Source organism: Aulonocara stuartgranti (assembly GCF_965226115.1).
Source record: "Aulonocara stuartgranti genome assembly, chromosome: 19".
Taxonomy (NCBI): Eukaryota; Metazoa; Chordata; class Actinopteri; order Cichliformes; family Cichlidae; genus Aulonocara; species Aulonocara stuartgranti.
In genome coordinates, this window is record NC_138955.1 from 15,489,829 (window position 1) to 15,507,763 (window position 17,935).

The following is a 17,935-nucleotide window of genomic DNA, read 5'->3' on the forward strand; positions in this document are numbered from 1 at the left end:
GTCGACGTCAACAGCGCTCCGCCAGCACTATACACAGTGCAGGTAGAGCACCGCTTTCCCCTCCTGAGACGCCTGACGGTTTGCCAGAATCTCTTCGAGGCAGTCCGAAAGTCTTTTTCCATGGCCTCTCCGAACTCCTCCCACACCCGAGTTTTTGCTTCAGCCACTGCCCGAGCCGCATTCCGCTTGGCCTGTCGATACCTGTCAGCTGCCTCCGGAGTCCCACAGGCTAACCAAGCCCGATAGGCCTCCTTCTTCAGCCTGGTGGCTCCCTTCACCTCTGGTGTCCACCATTTGGTTCGGGGATTACCACCACGGCAGGCACCAACCACCTTGCGGCCGCAGCTCAATGCAGCAGCTTCGGCAATGGAGACGCTGAACATGGTCCATTCGGACTCAATGTCCCCAGTCTCCCTCGGAATGCTGTTGAAGCTCTGCCGGAGGTGTGCGTTGAAGATCTCGCGGACTGGGGCCTCTGCTAGACGTTCCCAGCACACCCTCACTACGCGTTTAGGTGCACCAGGTCTGTCCAGCGTCCTCCCCCGCCACCTGATCCAACTCACCACCAGGTGGTGATCAGTTGACAGCTCAGCCCCTCTCTTTACCCGAGTGTCCAGAACATATGGTCGCAGGTCTGGTGATACGATTACAAAATCGATCATCGACCTACGGCCTAGAGCATCCTGGTGCCACGTGCACTTATGGACACTCTTATGTTCGAACAGGGTGTTCGTTATGGCCAAACTGTGATTAGCACAGAAGTCCAATAACAAAGCACCGCTCGGGTTCAGATCAGGGAGGCCGTTCCTCCCAATCACGCCCCTCCAGGTCTCGCTGTCGTTACCCACGTGAGCATTGAAGTCTCCCAGCAGGACAACAGAGTCTCCAGGTGGAGCACCTTCCAGCACCCCCCCCAGGGACTCTAAGAAGGCTGGGTACTCCGAACTGCCACTCGGCGCATAAGCGCAGATGACAGTCAGGACCCGTTCCCCGACCCTAAGGCGCAGGGAACAAACCCTCTCGTCCACCGGGAAAAACCCCAACGTACCGGCAGCAAGCCGAGGGGATATAAGAATACCCACCCCAGCCCGCCGCCTCTCACCAGGGGCAACTCCAGACTGAGACAGAGTCCAGCCCCTCTCCAGGAGACTGGTTCCAGAGCCCAGACAATGCGTAGAGGTGAGCCCAACTATATCTAGCCGGTACCTCTCAACCTCACGCACCAACTCAGGCTCCTTCCCCACCAGAGAGGTGACATTCCATGTCCCTATTGCCAGTCTTGGCAGCCGGGGGTCGGTCCGCCAGGGCCTCCGCTCCTGGCCGCCACCCGGCTCACAATGCACCCGACCCCTATGGCGCCTCCTGCGGGTGGTGGGCCTGCGGGAGGATGGGCCCATGTCTCCTCTTCGGGCTGTGCCCGGCCGGGCCCCATGGACTAAGGCCCGGCCACCAGACGCTCGCCCTCGGGCACCCTCCCCGGGCCTGGCTCCAGGGCGGGGCCCCGGTAACCCTATCCCGGGCAGGGTAAACTGTTCCCTCGATATTCTTTTCATGGGGGTCTTCTGAATCGCTCTTTGTCTGGTCCCTCACCCAGGACCAGTTTGCCATGGGAGACCCTACCAGGGGGCAAAAGCCCCCAGACAACATAGCCCCTGGGATCCCTGGGACACACAAACCCCTCCACCACGATAAGGTAGCGATTCAAGGAGGAGCCAAAACTATTCCTTTTCATAAAATGAAGTTCGGGTTGAAGATAAAGGGCTCACTTAGTCAGATAAATCACGTATGTGTCAGCACAACTTGACAGAAATACTTGCTGAGGTGAAACTGGTGCAGGAGCAGGTATGTGTTTTGAGAATAGCAAATCCGTTTCCTTCTGCTCCTTTAATGGCAAACTTATTCATTTTTCTTGTGCCATGATTTGTATCTGAACCTGTATTAAAAGCAGCTTGTGGAATGTCAACGTATGTGTAAATGGACCCTGAGTGAAAGGGAAAGGGCTGCAATCTGGTATTTGTGAAATGCAATGTCACTCACAAGAATCTAACCTGTGATCACCATGTGGTAAACAAGCAGCAAGAAACATTATTTTTATTTTTCAAGCAGCTTATTTAGATAATTGGAACCAAGATGATGAACTGGCTTACCTTCCATCAAATCTGTCAACAAAAAGGGGAATTCTTTGACATCAACCAGGAGCCCTATAGATGTTGGTACCTGTTTAATTGAAAACATGTAAAAATGTAGGTAAAGCTGCATTTACACTGAAAGCGACTTACTGTGACATGACGACCGGAGAGCATAGAGAGACCACAGGTGAACTGCTGGTGACGGTGATCCAAACTAAATCTTTTTCAACTTCCCAGCAGCTTTTTTTTTTTTTTTTAAGTGACTACCAATGAGAGCGCAGGAAACTGTTGACTGAAATCTCACCTAGAAAATACATTTCCTAGGCCAGAAATGTATTTATATTTACTGGAGCCAGGAATCTCGGCAAGCAAGTAGCTTGAATTATGCATGATGTGGAGGAAATGTAAACTGCATGGTCCTCCCCTGCTTCTTATTTATCATGTGGTCTCTCTCTATATAGATGTTCCTATGTTCTCAGGGGTTTTTCCCTTTCTTATTGTCATTTATCTGCAATTTCTTTGCTTGTTTACAAGTTTTGGATTTGCTGTTTCTATATGCCCACTCGCTAAAATGTGAGTCATTTTTAATCACACACTTGTGACAGTTTCTCCGCCATTTCTACATCCTTCACAAGGCATGGTTTTTCAAAACACAGTGGATTTGGTAAAGAAAAATAATTTAAAATCTGTGTTTCCCCCCAAGCGCACAGACACCTGTTTGGCACCTGTGTATCCATTCATTTCTGGATCCCCTATGACTCCAACCACCTGCAGTTAGCATTCTACAAACTGTTCAACAGCCCTCAGGTGTTTATTTTTCCCTTTGTCAGTAAGCTGAACTGGGGACACTGAGTGACAGAGACTGATATCTGCACATGTGACAGAGCGCAGATTTGTCCATGTTCAGGTATTCAGCTGGAGAACACAAGAATAGAAGCAGGAGGCTTATTTTTCTCCCGCTCTTTCCTCAAGACCTTCCTTAGTCATTTACTAGAGGCAGCATGTGGCAGCTGTGGAAAAGCAGCACAGTAAATTGGGGGCTGAGCTCATGATTCCCCTCTGGTGACAAGCCCTCAGGCCAGACGAAGTGTTAGTTAATCCCATTGTGTGTATGTGTGGGAAAGCAGCAGAGCAGTTCAGGGGCAGGGAGGCAGCAAGTGTAGCTGTGGTGGTGTGCTTGTGTCTGTGTGGTCTCTGTGGTTGGTGGAATGATGACTGCCATTTGTATTCCATGATGCTTCGGGAGACTCACGCCAAGGGACACAAGAAATCACCCATACACATCCGCACACACACAGTTTCAAGCCATGAGCTGGTATTTCAAGAGCTTGTATTCCCCACAGGGCCCAGAGCAGCATCATGATGTATATTTCCTTCCCTTCACCCAGCAGGATGTGAAAAGCACAGATCCTTTTGAGGCAAAGGGTCAAATGGCCTGCTGTCCCCTCACACATCCTCCCACATCACCCACAAACCTCTGCCTCGACTAGGCAGTCTCTCTGCATGCTAATAGCAGGTGAGAGACGAGTACATCCCTCATGACTCAACGGTTCCTCTAAGCTCCCCTATTCCCCCACCCACTCCCTGCCACCCAGGGGGCTTGTTGCGTCTCATGTGGATCTGTCATGGATGCGCTGTGGTAGGGCTCAAAAGTTCTGATGAGCGCCGTTCAAAATCTGAGCATGTACATAATTCAGCACTTTTGTACAAGGATTTCTTTATCTTGTCATGGTGCTGATCCAGTCTTAAAGCCTTAAAATCGCTCTGTGCTTTTTTTTAAAACTTTCTCTCATATGGAAAACAGAATGTGATGGCTGAATATTCTCTGGTTGGAAATTGCTAAACAGAGGCTTCAGCTGTCATTGAGGAGGGTATAAAATGTATAGTAGCCACGCTTGCATATCACATCCACATGAGTAACATGTTGCTTTGTAAAATGCTGATTTTCAAATATGGGATGACAACACAACTTAAATCTCGAGCAATAGCTTTAATTTTGAATTATAAAATGCAGTGGTATTCCTGGAAGTTTCCACTATAGGATTAATCATGGTTTGCATTCTTTGAGAATTTCAGAATGAGTCTTAAGTGGCCAAATCATTTGGTACAATGCTAAATTATAGGGGAAAGACTTGGTGCATAAATAAATTTTTTCAGTCATACATTGAACTTGAAAACATATCCTCAGATATTGCATAGATTGCTGAAAATCCTTATCATGCTCTATAAAACCACTGAAAATCCCTGAAAAAATGATTTAGTGATTCATGATCTGTATTTTTTGGTATTTTGAGTTATTTCCCTAACCTTCCCCAGTACTTCTTAGTGCATGTCTTACTTTGCCTCACTATTTATTTGTAACTTCCTGTTTTACTTTGTTAGGGTTTTTCTTCTGACTAGTCTCTAGTTTCACTTCCTATTTTTCATTTTCCCTGATTGCTTTCACCTGTTTTTTGTTCAGCTGCGTTCAATTATGTGATTACCCAAGTGTGTATAAATAGTGCTCTCTTCGCTTTGTTGTAATGTTTGTTATCCTTTCCAGTGGCTCTTGACACTGTTAAGAGAACTGTTTGTGTTCCTGTCACGTAACTGCGAGGTTCCTGCAAATTCCCAAATAAAGCATAGAAGTGACATATGAATGATAGAAGGATTCTGTTTGTATCCTGGCTGGGGTCTTTCTGTGTGGAGTTTGAATGTCTAACCAGGTCTAGAGTATGTAAAGTGGAGTTTTTCCAGAGACATACATGATTGGTTAATGGTTTGTTATTGGCCATGGATGTGCAGTAGATAAAGTGCTTATGTACTGTCATATGTACAGGTGCATCTTGTAGTTAAAAGCATTTTGACTGATCAGTAAGACTAGAGAAGTGTAAAGTACCTTTCCAGTGAATGAAGGCTTAGCTTGATGCTCCACTTTGTCTGTCTTTTCCTTTTCCAAAAATCCGCGGACGTCTTTGATATACCGTAAACGTCGGGCTATAAGCCGCTACTTTTTGCACAAGCTTTGAACCCTGCGGCTTTTAGTCAGGTGCGGCTTTTCTATGGATTGTCCGTGATTTTTGTCATATCGTAAGACGATTTGTTTTGTGTGTTCCGCTGTTGTACGGCACTACGTTGCCTGGCGGAAGGATCGGGGTTCAAGAGTGGTATGTTGGTCACATGTCCGTCCGCCAGGCAACGTAGTGCCGTACGAAGTAGCGCGAAAAACAAACTTCAAAGTAGCGGTACGCGTTCAGCGGGAGTCGTGGATGATGAGCGGCGATAAACTTGCAAGTTATGCCCAAAAAGCAAGTTATGCCCAACTCCACCGGTGGATTCTGACAGCGTGGAAAAGTGTGAAAACATCCACGATCACCAACGGATTTTGAAGGGCTGGACTGCTGCATGATGGAGAGGAGGACACCGCCACGGCCCTTCTGAGGGTGTTCGACTCTGACACTGACAATGAGGATTTCTTTGGTTTTGAAAGTGACAGCGAAGGAGAGAAGAAGAGTGGATGACGAAGCCATCCTGAGCCTGTTTGTATCCGACACTGGAGAAGAGGACTTTGGTGGTTTTAGTGCGCAGGAAGAAGAGAAAGATGGTGAATGACTGACTTTTCTTCTTGTTAAAGCTGTGTCACTGCACCTGAGCCTAAAAGGTAGTCCGAATCTATTTTTCTGGTGTGCTGTAGGTTACTGTTATGTACTACATGTGCAAATATGTACCCATAACTTGTTTTTCAAAATATTAATAAAAGTGATGTCTCCAAACAGCCATCTCTTTCCTGACAATTCCCTTTGTGCATATTCTCTTACATATGATAAGTCAACATTGAAACACCTGCGGCTTTTGGTCAGGTGCGGCTAATGTATGTACAAAACAGGATTTTCCCCTGATTTTAGCTTGTGCGGCTAATATTTAGGTGCGCTTTGTAGTCCGGGAAATACGGTAGTTTTAAGTTACTTACAAATGTCCAAAGATTGGTACAGGATAACTGAATCCAGAATTATCAAAGACTTAGAAAGTTCAAACGGATGCAGAGTAATTGAGAGGTCAAAAAACTGTGTAGCTCCACTCCCCTCTCACCTAACTTCTTTTCTCTCCCAGACCATCAAAATAAAAGCATACATTTCAAGTACAAGCAATCAAACTATGAACATATTCCATTATTCTTAATATGTCAATCTGCAAGCATTCCTTCCAATATAATACAACTCTAAGCAATTGAGTCATAACTTTATAGTTTTAATAATTAACCCAAATTGTGTTAATCATATGGCCTGTATTTATATAGCGCTTTACTAGTCCCTAAGGACCCCAAAGCGCTTTACATATCCAGTCATCCACCCATTCACACACTGGTGATGGCAAGCTACATTGTAGCCACAGCCACCCTGGGGCGCACTGACAGAGGCGAGATATAAATTCCATAAACTGCATCTAGGCTCCTACATGCGATATAAATGTGACGCAGTATTTCCCAAGTGGCAAGGTGGTATTTGGAAAACCATGATGCAACCATTGCTCATGATGCATGATGTTTATGCAAGATCCACGATTCATGGTAGACTCAAGAACAGAGATGTTTTCTTTTGAATCTGGTTTCCACATCTACAAAAAGTACTTAATATCTAAACTCCTTGAGATTACCTTTTAATCCTTTTCACCTTCATGCAAAGTAATGTTTTTTCCTAAGGACTGATTTATACCATGAAATTTAGTCAAAGCAGTTCTTACCTACACTTCTGATTTGTTAACTGCTTGCTTCAGTGAGATCACAAGAAGGCTGCTTAATAAAGATGGATCCAATCTGTATCAATGTTAAAGGAATACTTTCTCTACACTATGATGCCTTTTTTGCATTGAGTCTCAATTCAGATTACCAAAAGAAAGGTGGGGGTTCAAATCAAATCCGTTGCACAAATGAAGTAATTCCCCAAACAATCAAGAAGCATCTCACAAAGAGATGTGATTTTTCATCTCAGGAAAGCAAGCAAAAACAAATAATGAGCACATTATTTTGTTCGGGAGAAAAAACCAATTTATGTCATGTCTGAGTGAAAACACAGCTATTATGAAATCCTAAAATAAACAAAATAATGAATGTGCACAGCTCTGAAGCAGTGATGTCTCCTGGCGTGTGTGTGTGTGTGTTAGTTCTGTTAAAACAGTTTAAATGAGGGCCACTTCTTCCTGGGCTTCTCTGCAGCTGTACCATTTTAGTTTTCTTTGCACGCAGCTGATTTTCTTCCCCAATCCCCTCGCTAATAAGCGTTCTTGACTGTCTACCTTCATGCCATCACCACAGGGCATAACATTTGGTCTCCCTCTTCCCCACCCTCTCCTCTCTGTGTTCATGTAGACCTTTCCATCTGTCTCCACACCTGCCCTGGGAGTCTGTAACACAAGGTTGAAAACAGTTAAAAGAAAGTGACACAAGCCTGGCTTGTCAGCTGACCTCTTTCTCTTGGTCTGTTCTGCTCTTCTCTCTTGGTATTGGTGCTGTTTTTCCACTCTATCTAGTGCATCTAACCTGGACCCTTTTCTCTCTTTGTCACTTTGATTATTTTTTTTTTTTTCGAGAAGAAGGTTGTTGACATTAAAGCTGTTAACCTTTAACTTTGTTGCTTCTGCTACTTGTTTCATCTAGAATATTTCAAAGCACCTGCATTTAGCGCATATCACATCATTAAGAGAAAACAATGACTGGAAGCTGATAAAGCTTTGCAATGAAATTGGAGCAAACTATTTTTTGAAGAAAACATAATTGCAGCTAGATTATCTTTTCTATTTATGTATTAATGAAACATTGTTAATTAAAATATTTAGAAAGCGGTATAATATTTTGACGTTGTCATATTTCTGCAGGGCTGGATATTACAAAGTGAATCACTTTGTAGACTCGTCATCAGAGTCAACTGATTTAAGCTGCAGCTTTCTCACAGACTGTGATCCTTGCTGAAATGCATTTATGTTTAATGCAATTATTAATCTTTTAAACTGATGATTTAATCAAAGAAGTCTGCCAAAGTAAGACCTACAGAGGTGGTCTAATTGCCAGTCAGGTAATATCACGTGGCAGTTCCTGAGGCTGAAATGTGAATCCAATAGCGTTGGCTTCACTTACCAATGTTAAAATGAGAAACTTTAGAGCAGAAATAAAGCTGCCTTTGGAGTTGTTTTTATGCCTTTTGGATCATGTTAATGCAAATGTGCTTGTTGTGTGGTTGATTGTACAACAGTAGACATCTATGTCTGTGTGATGCACCCATACGCACCTTGCTAACAAGCCTGCAAGTGGTAGCTCACAACTAACAGCTCCAGCTTCCCACGTAAATATGTTAAACTCTGATGCTACAAAAAGAACATGGTTTTGTCTGAAAAAGAGTGGGTGACATCACGGTAGTTATAACTGTGCCAGAACTGCCCAAAGAGGCTGGGCCCACTTTGTAGTGCCAGTTTTTGCTCCTGTCAGCCTCTCTTCTGCATTTTATGGTGACACCTTGGTTTATTTTAATGCGTTTTGGCAAGAGCAATATGAACATTAGAAATATGTTTGTGTAACTTAGAAATAGGAAAAGCGAATTTTAAAATCATTTAATTTTGTCCTTTTTCAAGCTTCTGATTGGCCAACATGGCTTTGCTCTGTTGATTTGTATGGGAGGCAAAACAGTTCAAAAGCTTGACCAAACACAACACCACTCATCCAGCTGGACACGCCATGCATCCCACTTGGCATACTGCACTATCCAGCTGGTCATCTCAAATGATCCAACTCAGCAGCACACAGCTTTCCTAACTGGAATTACATTTACTTTGAAAGGGTTTTGCTGTTCCCTTAGACAGCACCTCCTGATTACCTTTTAGTGAACTGAGTGAGTTTTAACTGTTGGAGCAAACATACAATATGAAGGGCACTCTTCATTTAGCAAAATGATGATGTTGTATGTTATTTTGAGTTTAATGGACACTGAAGCAGCTTGTCCAACAAATAATATCTATGCATTTAAACACCGTTGCCATCTCTTACAGAAATGCACTTTCTGATTTCTGAATAATACTAACACTTTGTAGTGTTTTATTCTCAAACTATGAATTCATTGCTGCCAGTCGTCCCTGCACTGGCCTCCTCTGAATGATCATCCTCCATTAAAAAGTGGTTACAGCACCCCAGTGAAGGAAAATACACTTGTGCACCTATGCCCTCACAGACATTTTGAACACTTGGAACAATTTTCTCAGTGCACCTCTTGAGGAAATTTATCATCTAAACCTCTGAGTGCCAAATCACATTTGGAGTATTGTATTGTTGAAATAAAATGAAGGTAATGCTTTGGCCTATTATTATCATTAAGCAGAAATTTCACAGTCTATCTTTGCTGCAAAGGGGTACATGACTATGTTATACACTGTGCAAAATTGGCCCTCAGGCTGAGTAAAATCTGTATGCTTGGATAGATTCTAGTTAGCTGTGATAACTACAGATAAGCTTATTGTAATTTTGACTGCTGTGTCTTAGAGAACTTTGTCATTGCAGAACTGGCATTTTAGTTATTGTAATCCATTCCTCCACTTCCACTTTTCCTTATCAGAGTCATGGAGGGGCTGGAGCCTTTTCCAGCCACCACAGGCCGAGAGGCATGGTACACTCTGCACAGGTCACCAGTCTGTCACAGGGCTAATACATAAAGACAGACAAATATTCACACTCACACCTAATGGCAATTTGGAATCTCCAGTTACCCTAACCCCACTTTGTTAGGCTAATTTAGCACAGTGTTTGGACTTTGGGAGGAAGTCGAAGTATCTGGAGTGAACCCACGCAAACACAGAGAGAACATGCAAACTCCACACAGAAAGACCAGGCCAGATGGTGGATTTGAACTCCACTATCCTCGCTGTGAGGCAACAGTTGAAACCACCATGCCACCCTCCTGCCCAGTTATCGTAATGTCTGTGTTAAAATATTGTATTTAATACAGTCTCACTATTTCTCACTATTTTTCTCAGCTGATTGGATTGCATAGTTCAGTCAAGTTCAAGCTATTTATTCCTGTCTTGTCACACACACACACACACACACACACACACACACACACACACACACACACACACACACACACACACACACACACACTTTAGTACCTTCAACATGAAGGCCTTTTCTATGGTTTTCCGAACCCAACTGCTGTGTTACCATAGGTGCAAAAAGAATAGTAAAACTTGTCCTTCTGTGTGGTCTATCTTAGTGTTTGTCTGTACAAAATGTAGGTAATGTATTACCTAAATGTATTAAAAAAATATATATTACGAAAACTATATATCGAGGACCGTGCTAAAACTTCTGAAACAAGGCTTTACATCTATCCCATCATATTATTCCTTTCTCTTTGAAACCAAACTCCTTTGATCAGCTCTGACAATATCACAGCTACCCCCATATCGTCTCTAGTCTCAAACAGCTTCACTCTATTTCATTGCATCGTTGCTGTCTTTCTGGAGTGCCAGAAATCACAGTTGAGCCCATAGTAGAAGTGTCAAGGGTCTAATTCAATAAAACATCTGTGAAGACCCCTGTGACATAGCAGCATCCACTCACACTCTTCACTCTGAGACCGCTGAACGGTCTTCCTGTTTAATGGTTGTACAGATTGATGATGGCGAATCCCAAGTGTCTCTACTGTCACCTCTGTGGGTTAGTAAATTATTCTATTGACATATGAATTGTAGCAACTCACACAGTGCTCAGAGACTTGCACAGCTGCGAGACTGACACAGTTGCGAGAATATGACAAGAATGTCTCAGAAAAGTCAAGTAAAAAGAAATGTGTCTGTTACTTTTCTATAACACTCATCCAACCATTTTGGTGGAGGATAGTTGGAGCCTATTGCAGCTGGCATTGGACAAGATGTACAATATACAGGTTCCCACTGCAGTACTTTAGAACATGAAAGTAGGACAGTTTGAAAAACAATGATGACTGAAGACTGGAAGAAGAGTTTCTATTGTTTCAGAACATGTTTGTACTAGTTACAAGCATCAGAAATCAGACGTTAATTGGACTTCATGACCCAAATAAACAGCTTTAAATACAGATAAAGATGGTAGCCATTTGGGTTACAGCCTCACATTTTAAACCTACTGCAAAGGCCAACAGTTTTTATTTCAGTCTTTTCAAACCCAGTACTGACTGAATGATGTTTGAGCAATGGTTACCTGGAACAGATTGTCTTTTTAAAGACGTTAGTAGAGGCAACAACTGCGGCGGTCATTATAGGGAGTGAAAATTAGCATGCCCAGTTATAATTTTAGTGTGTTTTTGGTTAAGTATTAAATGTGTTTCAGTGATTTAGTCATAATCCATAGCTACCACAAATTTCAGTGTCATCTCATTAAAAGAAAAGCAGCCAACAAGTTCTCTGTGTACAGGATGTGGAAACACCTTCAGGACTGTTGGAAAAGCCCACCTTATACATGACATAAAGCTGACTGGAAGGATGAGGAGTGAACAAACATAACATAAAATGTTTGTTCTTTGTTTATAGTATTTTGATTCCTAATTATTAATACTCTCCTATTTGTTACTTTATACTTTTGATGTCTTCATTTTTGTCAGCAAGAGCGACCAATCTTTTGACTAATCCTGCGCATCTTTCCCATTTCACTTCCCTGTAATTTGTTTTAAACCATCCTCTATCTCAGCGGTCCCCAACCCCCGGGCCTCGGACCGGTACCGGTCCGTGAGTCGTTTGGTACTGGGCCGCGAGAGTTGAGGCTCAAGTGTGAAATGTGTGGTTTTCAGGGTTTTTATCGTCAAGACAACAATTCTGATAGCTAAAGATCCAAACGGGACAACAACAAAAAAAGAAGAAGAAATAAGTAATTTCACACACTGGAAATTTCTAAATACACAATACATCATTTAATATATATTTTATAGGCCTGACATATTTGGAAACTTGTTTTGTGAGTTCAAACAATGTTGGGATGCATGGCATCACTCTACAATGACTGATGCTCCCACAGGCAAGTGTTTGTTATGAGGTAGAGTGCAGACAAAATCTAATCATCAAACACTTGGCCCTGCACCTCTAGCTTTGGTCATCTTCAATCTAAAGTGCAATTGCCACCTGAAATGCTCACCTGCGGCTCATTGAGACCTTTGCAGGTCACATTCCCTCCTTCCTTCATGAATTATCTTATCTCACTCTTACATTTAAAGCTCCTTCTATGATGGCCTGTGGCTGCTCAGTCTAAACCTCAGTGATGTTAAAGGCTTTGAGAGGATTTACACCTTCAGATCTCCACTTTATATTTTAGCTTTGACACTCTCTCTTCAGGCTAACAGCATGTTGGACAAGCTCTGATCACAAGTTTGGGTTAAAAACAAGTTTTGTACTACCCTGGCCATATAGCATATTTGCCAGCTGTAAAATACTGTTCATGGGGACTCCAGGGGCCGCATTTAGGTTTTGGGAGACATCCTATATTAAGATCCCTAATGTCTTTGTCAAAATGGCATTCCAGGCAGCTGAAAACAAGAGTTACTGTTTTTCTTTTTCACTGGCCTATTATTCATGCAAATCCAGAATTCCCTGAAAAGTTTGTATGTGTATGTGTGTGTTTATTACATTGGTGACGCTGATTTTTAATATCAGAACCAGAATACTTTATTAATCCCGAAGGAAATTAGGGATATAATATGCCAAAGTTTCAAATAATGCAGCTTAGTGGCAATTTGATAAGGAACATCTGCACCTGTCTGCTTGCATTCATGAGCATTTGGGCTCGGTTCGTTATCACCACTTCCTCGTCCCTAAGCTGTCAGTTCTGTAGCCACCTCTCTAAGTCACTTTCTCAACCACCTTCTGTGTGCCAGTCAGTCTCTGTTCCATTAGTTTTAAATCCTAGTACCTATTGCCGTCCTCCCTTTCAGACTGACCTGCCTCCTCCCCATCTACACTGCATCCTGATTACTTAAAGAATCACCCTCCACTTGCTTCACCTCTGCCACCACGAGCATCAAAACTCCTTTCCTGTCAGCTGTTAGCTTGATCACATATAACTTTACTACTGCAATACACAGAACACTAAAACTCCAGAAAAGTTTTTTAGGAACTACCATGAATTAATCACAGCTCTGTCATGATAGGTTTAGATAGCTTTTCCCCCTGAGTAAAAACAAAACTATATTTTGGTTTTACTCTGGTTAATTTTGTCTATTAATAGAATTTGTTTGATCTGAAACGTATAAGTATTATAAAAATAAGAAGAAGAAATCGGGAAAGGGGATGAACACCTTTTCGTAACACTGTAGCTTCTGCTTCAGACTCTGTACATCAGTTGTCATTTTCTTCAAATTCCTTTCTCTATGTGACTCAAAAAAGACTTGTGGCACTAGTTTTTTTCTACATTTGGCTCTGTATGACATCACTGATATCTGCGCTGACTAACTGCTGGGAGGACAGAAGCCCCCGATCAACCTGCTGTTCAAATCTTTTGGCTATGACGGCCAATCAATCAGAACAACGGAGGGAAAGAGTATCTGTTCAACATTCCATGATTTTTATCAGTATTTAAAAAAATTTAAACTAAATTCAGTAAAATAATTTTTAGCACAAATTGTCTGTTTTCCCTTTAAAAATCCAAATCATAGTAGTCTCCTTTGTTGCTTTTCTGCTCTACATTCACACACCCCACCAACAGGGTTTGCCCAGCAGTTCGAAAACTACTATATTAGATAAACCTTGATCTCAATATCCTCAGTCACTCATTCAAAGGATACCAAGGGCAGCAATACTGACATGTGTACACACACAGACACACACACACACACACATATACACATTTACTGTCAAGCTGCTTTTCTATCTATTTTTTCAAGTTTCTCAGCATTTAAAAAAAAGACTAAAGTAAAGAACATTTCACTTTTGATCCTCAAATGTTCTGCCACCACTAGAGATTTAGCTCCTCTCTTCCTGCACACCTGCCTTTACATCATCACTCTGTGACATATTGGCTGCCCAGTGTTGAACTAACTCTGTCTTTTTCAGTCAGAACAGTGGCGTTAGCCCCTCTCACCCATTTTAGGTTAAGAAGTACCACAACAAGTACCACACATCAGTCTCACTCGGTCCATTCATCTCACCTCTGCACACTCTAATCCCTCTCAAAAATATCTTTTTCTGCTCTTACCGTTGCTCTTATTTCCTTTTCCTGGTAGTTTCACTTATGCAGCAGTTCAGTGCTCACAGAAAATGGTAAGGACACCATGACTTTGAACTTTGCAGTCCTGTGCAGTTATGAGTGTGGAATGGCTTTGCTGCTATAGTTGTCACACAAAATATGATTACACATTCGGTTTGCAATGGAAGGCGGTGGTGAAGTAATAATAGCAAACAACTGCTGCTTGAACTGGTCTACCATAGCAACGGCTGCATTTTGATACAAAAATAAATCTATTGTGCTGTAATTAGCTTTTTTGATTGATAGAGTTTGCTTAAAATCATATTGGGGATAAATGTTGTCAGCTGTCCAGCAGCAAGTAGTACTTGGCTGTAACAAGAAGGAATTCCTCTTTCAACAATTTTAATGTGAAAATATTGAATATTCCTGCAGTTTTCTTTGGATGTAATGATATTTGAATTAAAACGTGAAACTGGACTTCTCATTTTCAATCTGCATTAATCAGACTGAAAAGACACCTAGCATGACACTAGTGAAAATGTACGCTAGCGAATAAAACAAGCATGCTAGCAAACATGAATTAAAATAGTAGTGCTGTTCTCATATTCTCTCAGATGCAAAAATTGATGAAAAATTAATGGAAAAAATTACAGTGTAATAACCAGTATCCTTCCAGTAAATTCAGTAAAAGGACTAGATGGTATACAGTGGGGCAAAAAAGTATTTAGTCAGCCACCGATTGTGCAAGTTCCCCCACTTAAAATGATGACAGAGGTCAGTAATTTGCACCAGAGGTACACTTCAACTGTGAGAGACAGAATGTGAAAAAAAAATCCATGAATTCACATGGTAGGATTTGTAAAGAATTTATTCGTAAATTAGGGTGGAAAATAAGTATTTGGTCACCTCAAACAAGGAAAATCTCTGGCTCTCACAGACCTGTAACGTCTTCTGTAAGAAGCTTTTCTGTCCCCCACTCGTTACCTGTATGAATGGCACCTGTTTGAACTCATCATCTGTATAAAAGACACCTGTCCACAGCCTCAAACAGTCAGACTCCAAACTCCGCCATGGCCAAGACCAAAGAGCTTTCGAAGGACACCAGGAAAAGTATTGTAGACCTGCACCAGACTGGGAAGAGTGAATCTACAATAGGCAAGCAGCTTGGTGTGAAAAAATCAACTGTGGGAGCAATCATCAGAAAATGGAAGACATACAAGACCACTGATAATCTCCCTCGATCTGGGGCTCCACGCAAGATCTCATCCCGTGGGGTCAAAATGATCATGAGAACGGTGAGCAAAGATCCCAGAACCACACGGGGGGACCTGGTGAATGACCTGCAGAGAGCTGGGACCAAAGTAACAAAGGTCACCATCAGTAACACACTACAACGGCAGGGAATCAAATCCCGCAGTGCCAGACGTGTTCCGCTGCTGAAGCCAGCGCATGTCCAGGCCCGTCTGAAGTTTGCCAGAGAGCACATGGATGATACAGCAGAGGATTGGGAGAATGTCATGTGGTCAGATGAAACCAAAGTAGAACTTTTTGGTATAAACTCAACTCGTCGTGTTTGGAGGAAGAAGAATACTGAGTTGCATCCCAAGAACACCATACCTACTGTGAAGCATGGGGGTGGAAACATCATGCTATGGGGCTGTTTTTCTGCCAAGGGGACAGGACGACTGATCCGTGTTAAGGACAGAATGAATGGGGCCATGTATCGTGAGATTTTGAGCCAAAACCTCCTTCCATCAGTGAGAACTTTGAAGATGAAACGAGGCTGGGTCTTCCAACATGACAATGATCCAAAACACACCGCCCGGGCAACAAAGGAGTGGCTCCGTAAGAAGCATTTGAAAGTCCTGGAGTGGCCTAGCCAGTCTCCAGACCTCAACCCCATAGAAAATCTGTGGCGGGAGTTGAAAGTCCGTGTTGCTCGGCGACAGCCCCAAAACATCACTGCTCTCGAGAAGATCTGCATGGAGGAATGGGCCAAAATACCAGCTACTGTGTGTGCAAACCTGGTAAAGACCTATAGTAAACGTTTGACCTCTGTTATTGCCAACAAAGGTTATGTTACAAAGTATTGAGTTGTATTTTTGTTATTGACCAAATACTTATTTTCCACCCTGATTTACGAATAAATTCTTTACAAATCCTACCATGTGGATTCATGGATTTTTTTTTCACATTCTGTCTCTCACAGTTGAAGTGTACCTCTGGTGCAAATTACTGACCTCTGTCATCATTTTAAGTGGGGGAACTTGCACAATCGGTGGCTGACTAAATACTTTTTTGCCCCACTGTATTCCCTAATTTGCATTGCTTTAAATGGAGAGAATCTTGAGGGATGGCTGTTATGAGGAAAGGCAGCCCAGAAACTTTACCAGCAGCACACATCGTTGTGTGCCTCAACTTTCGATCTTTTACCCAAGATAATCTGCCATTTTTTGGGATTAGAGATCTGATCTAGATTACCATATCAAGATTTTGGATCACTAGACACCCTCATCCAAGGAGGCCCTCCCAGGGTTGATCAGGCCCCGGAGTGTGTCACTGGTTTATCTTAAGAAGAAGAGAAATAACAACTTTCTTCTGTTTAGTTTTCTACAGTTTATTTTCTCCTATCTATTCACTGCAACTGAGATATAGTACTTACCTCTTTAGCATTTATGGAGCCTCGCTTCTTCAGAGAAGTAAGACAAAAGGGACAAGATAGGAGAGAGCAGAGAGGAGAGCCGGAAGGGGGGAGCCCGATCTGAGCTTCCCACACCTCCCCGTCAGATCGGGCTGTACGCTCTACCTCTCACTGCCTCCCAGAAAAGGGAAGAAGAGCAGAGGGAAGAAGAGGAATATTTTCTTTTCTCGTGTGGTTAGCTGACTGTCTTAGCTGCCCAAGTGATGTCAGCCCTTTTTAACCATAGCCAGTGACTGGTCCTCTCAGCAGTGTTAGCTAATTCTCTTATAGCCTGCCGTTGCGCCTGTCCTCTGATCCCAACCTCTCTAAGCAGTTTTGCTGTTGTACTGGCAACAAAGCCCCTGCACCCCAATTCCACCGGGCGCACCTTGATCTTCCAGTCTCTGTCCTCTGCCTCAGCTGCCAAGTTGGCATACAACAGCTTCTTACACTCAAATGCTTCCTCAATTGCTTCCTTCCATGGTACCGTCAGCTCAACGGCGTACGCAAGTTTTGGGGAGTTAGACCAAAGGACGAGGTCTGTAGTAGTTGTTACGATCTCTGTGGGAAAAATTAGCCTCTGATCCAAGTGCACTTGCATCTGACAATCACTGGCAACCTTCAGCAGGTCCAGGTACGGGGTTGAGGGGCTTGTCCTCGACTTGTCTCCCTCCCGGACAAATGTTGATGAAAGCTGACGCTCCTCTTGGTTCGTGAAAGGTTGAGCGTTGATGGATTTTCTTTTGCACTCAACTGTCTTGGCTAGACACCTGAGGACCTGGTTGTGTCTCCATGAGTATCTGCCCTGAGTAAGGCTAGTCCTACAACCAACGAAGATGTAAAACCAGCCAACCAGTAAAAATACACAGTGAGTTATCAGGATGATATAAAGGTGAAATTAACTTAATATGATCAGTATAAGTGGGCTGAGTTTGAAAAGACAGCTACTATTGTTAC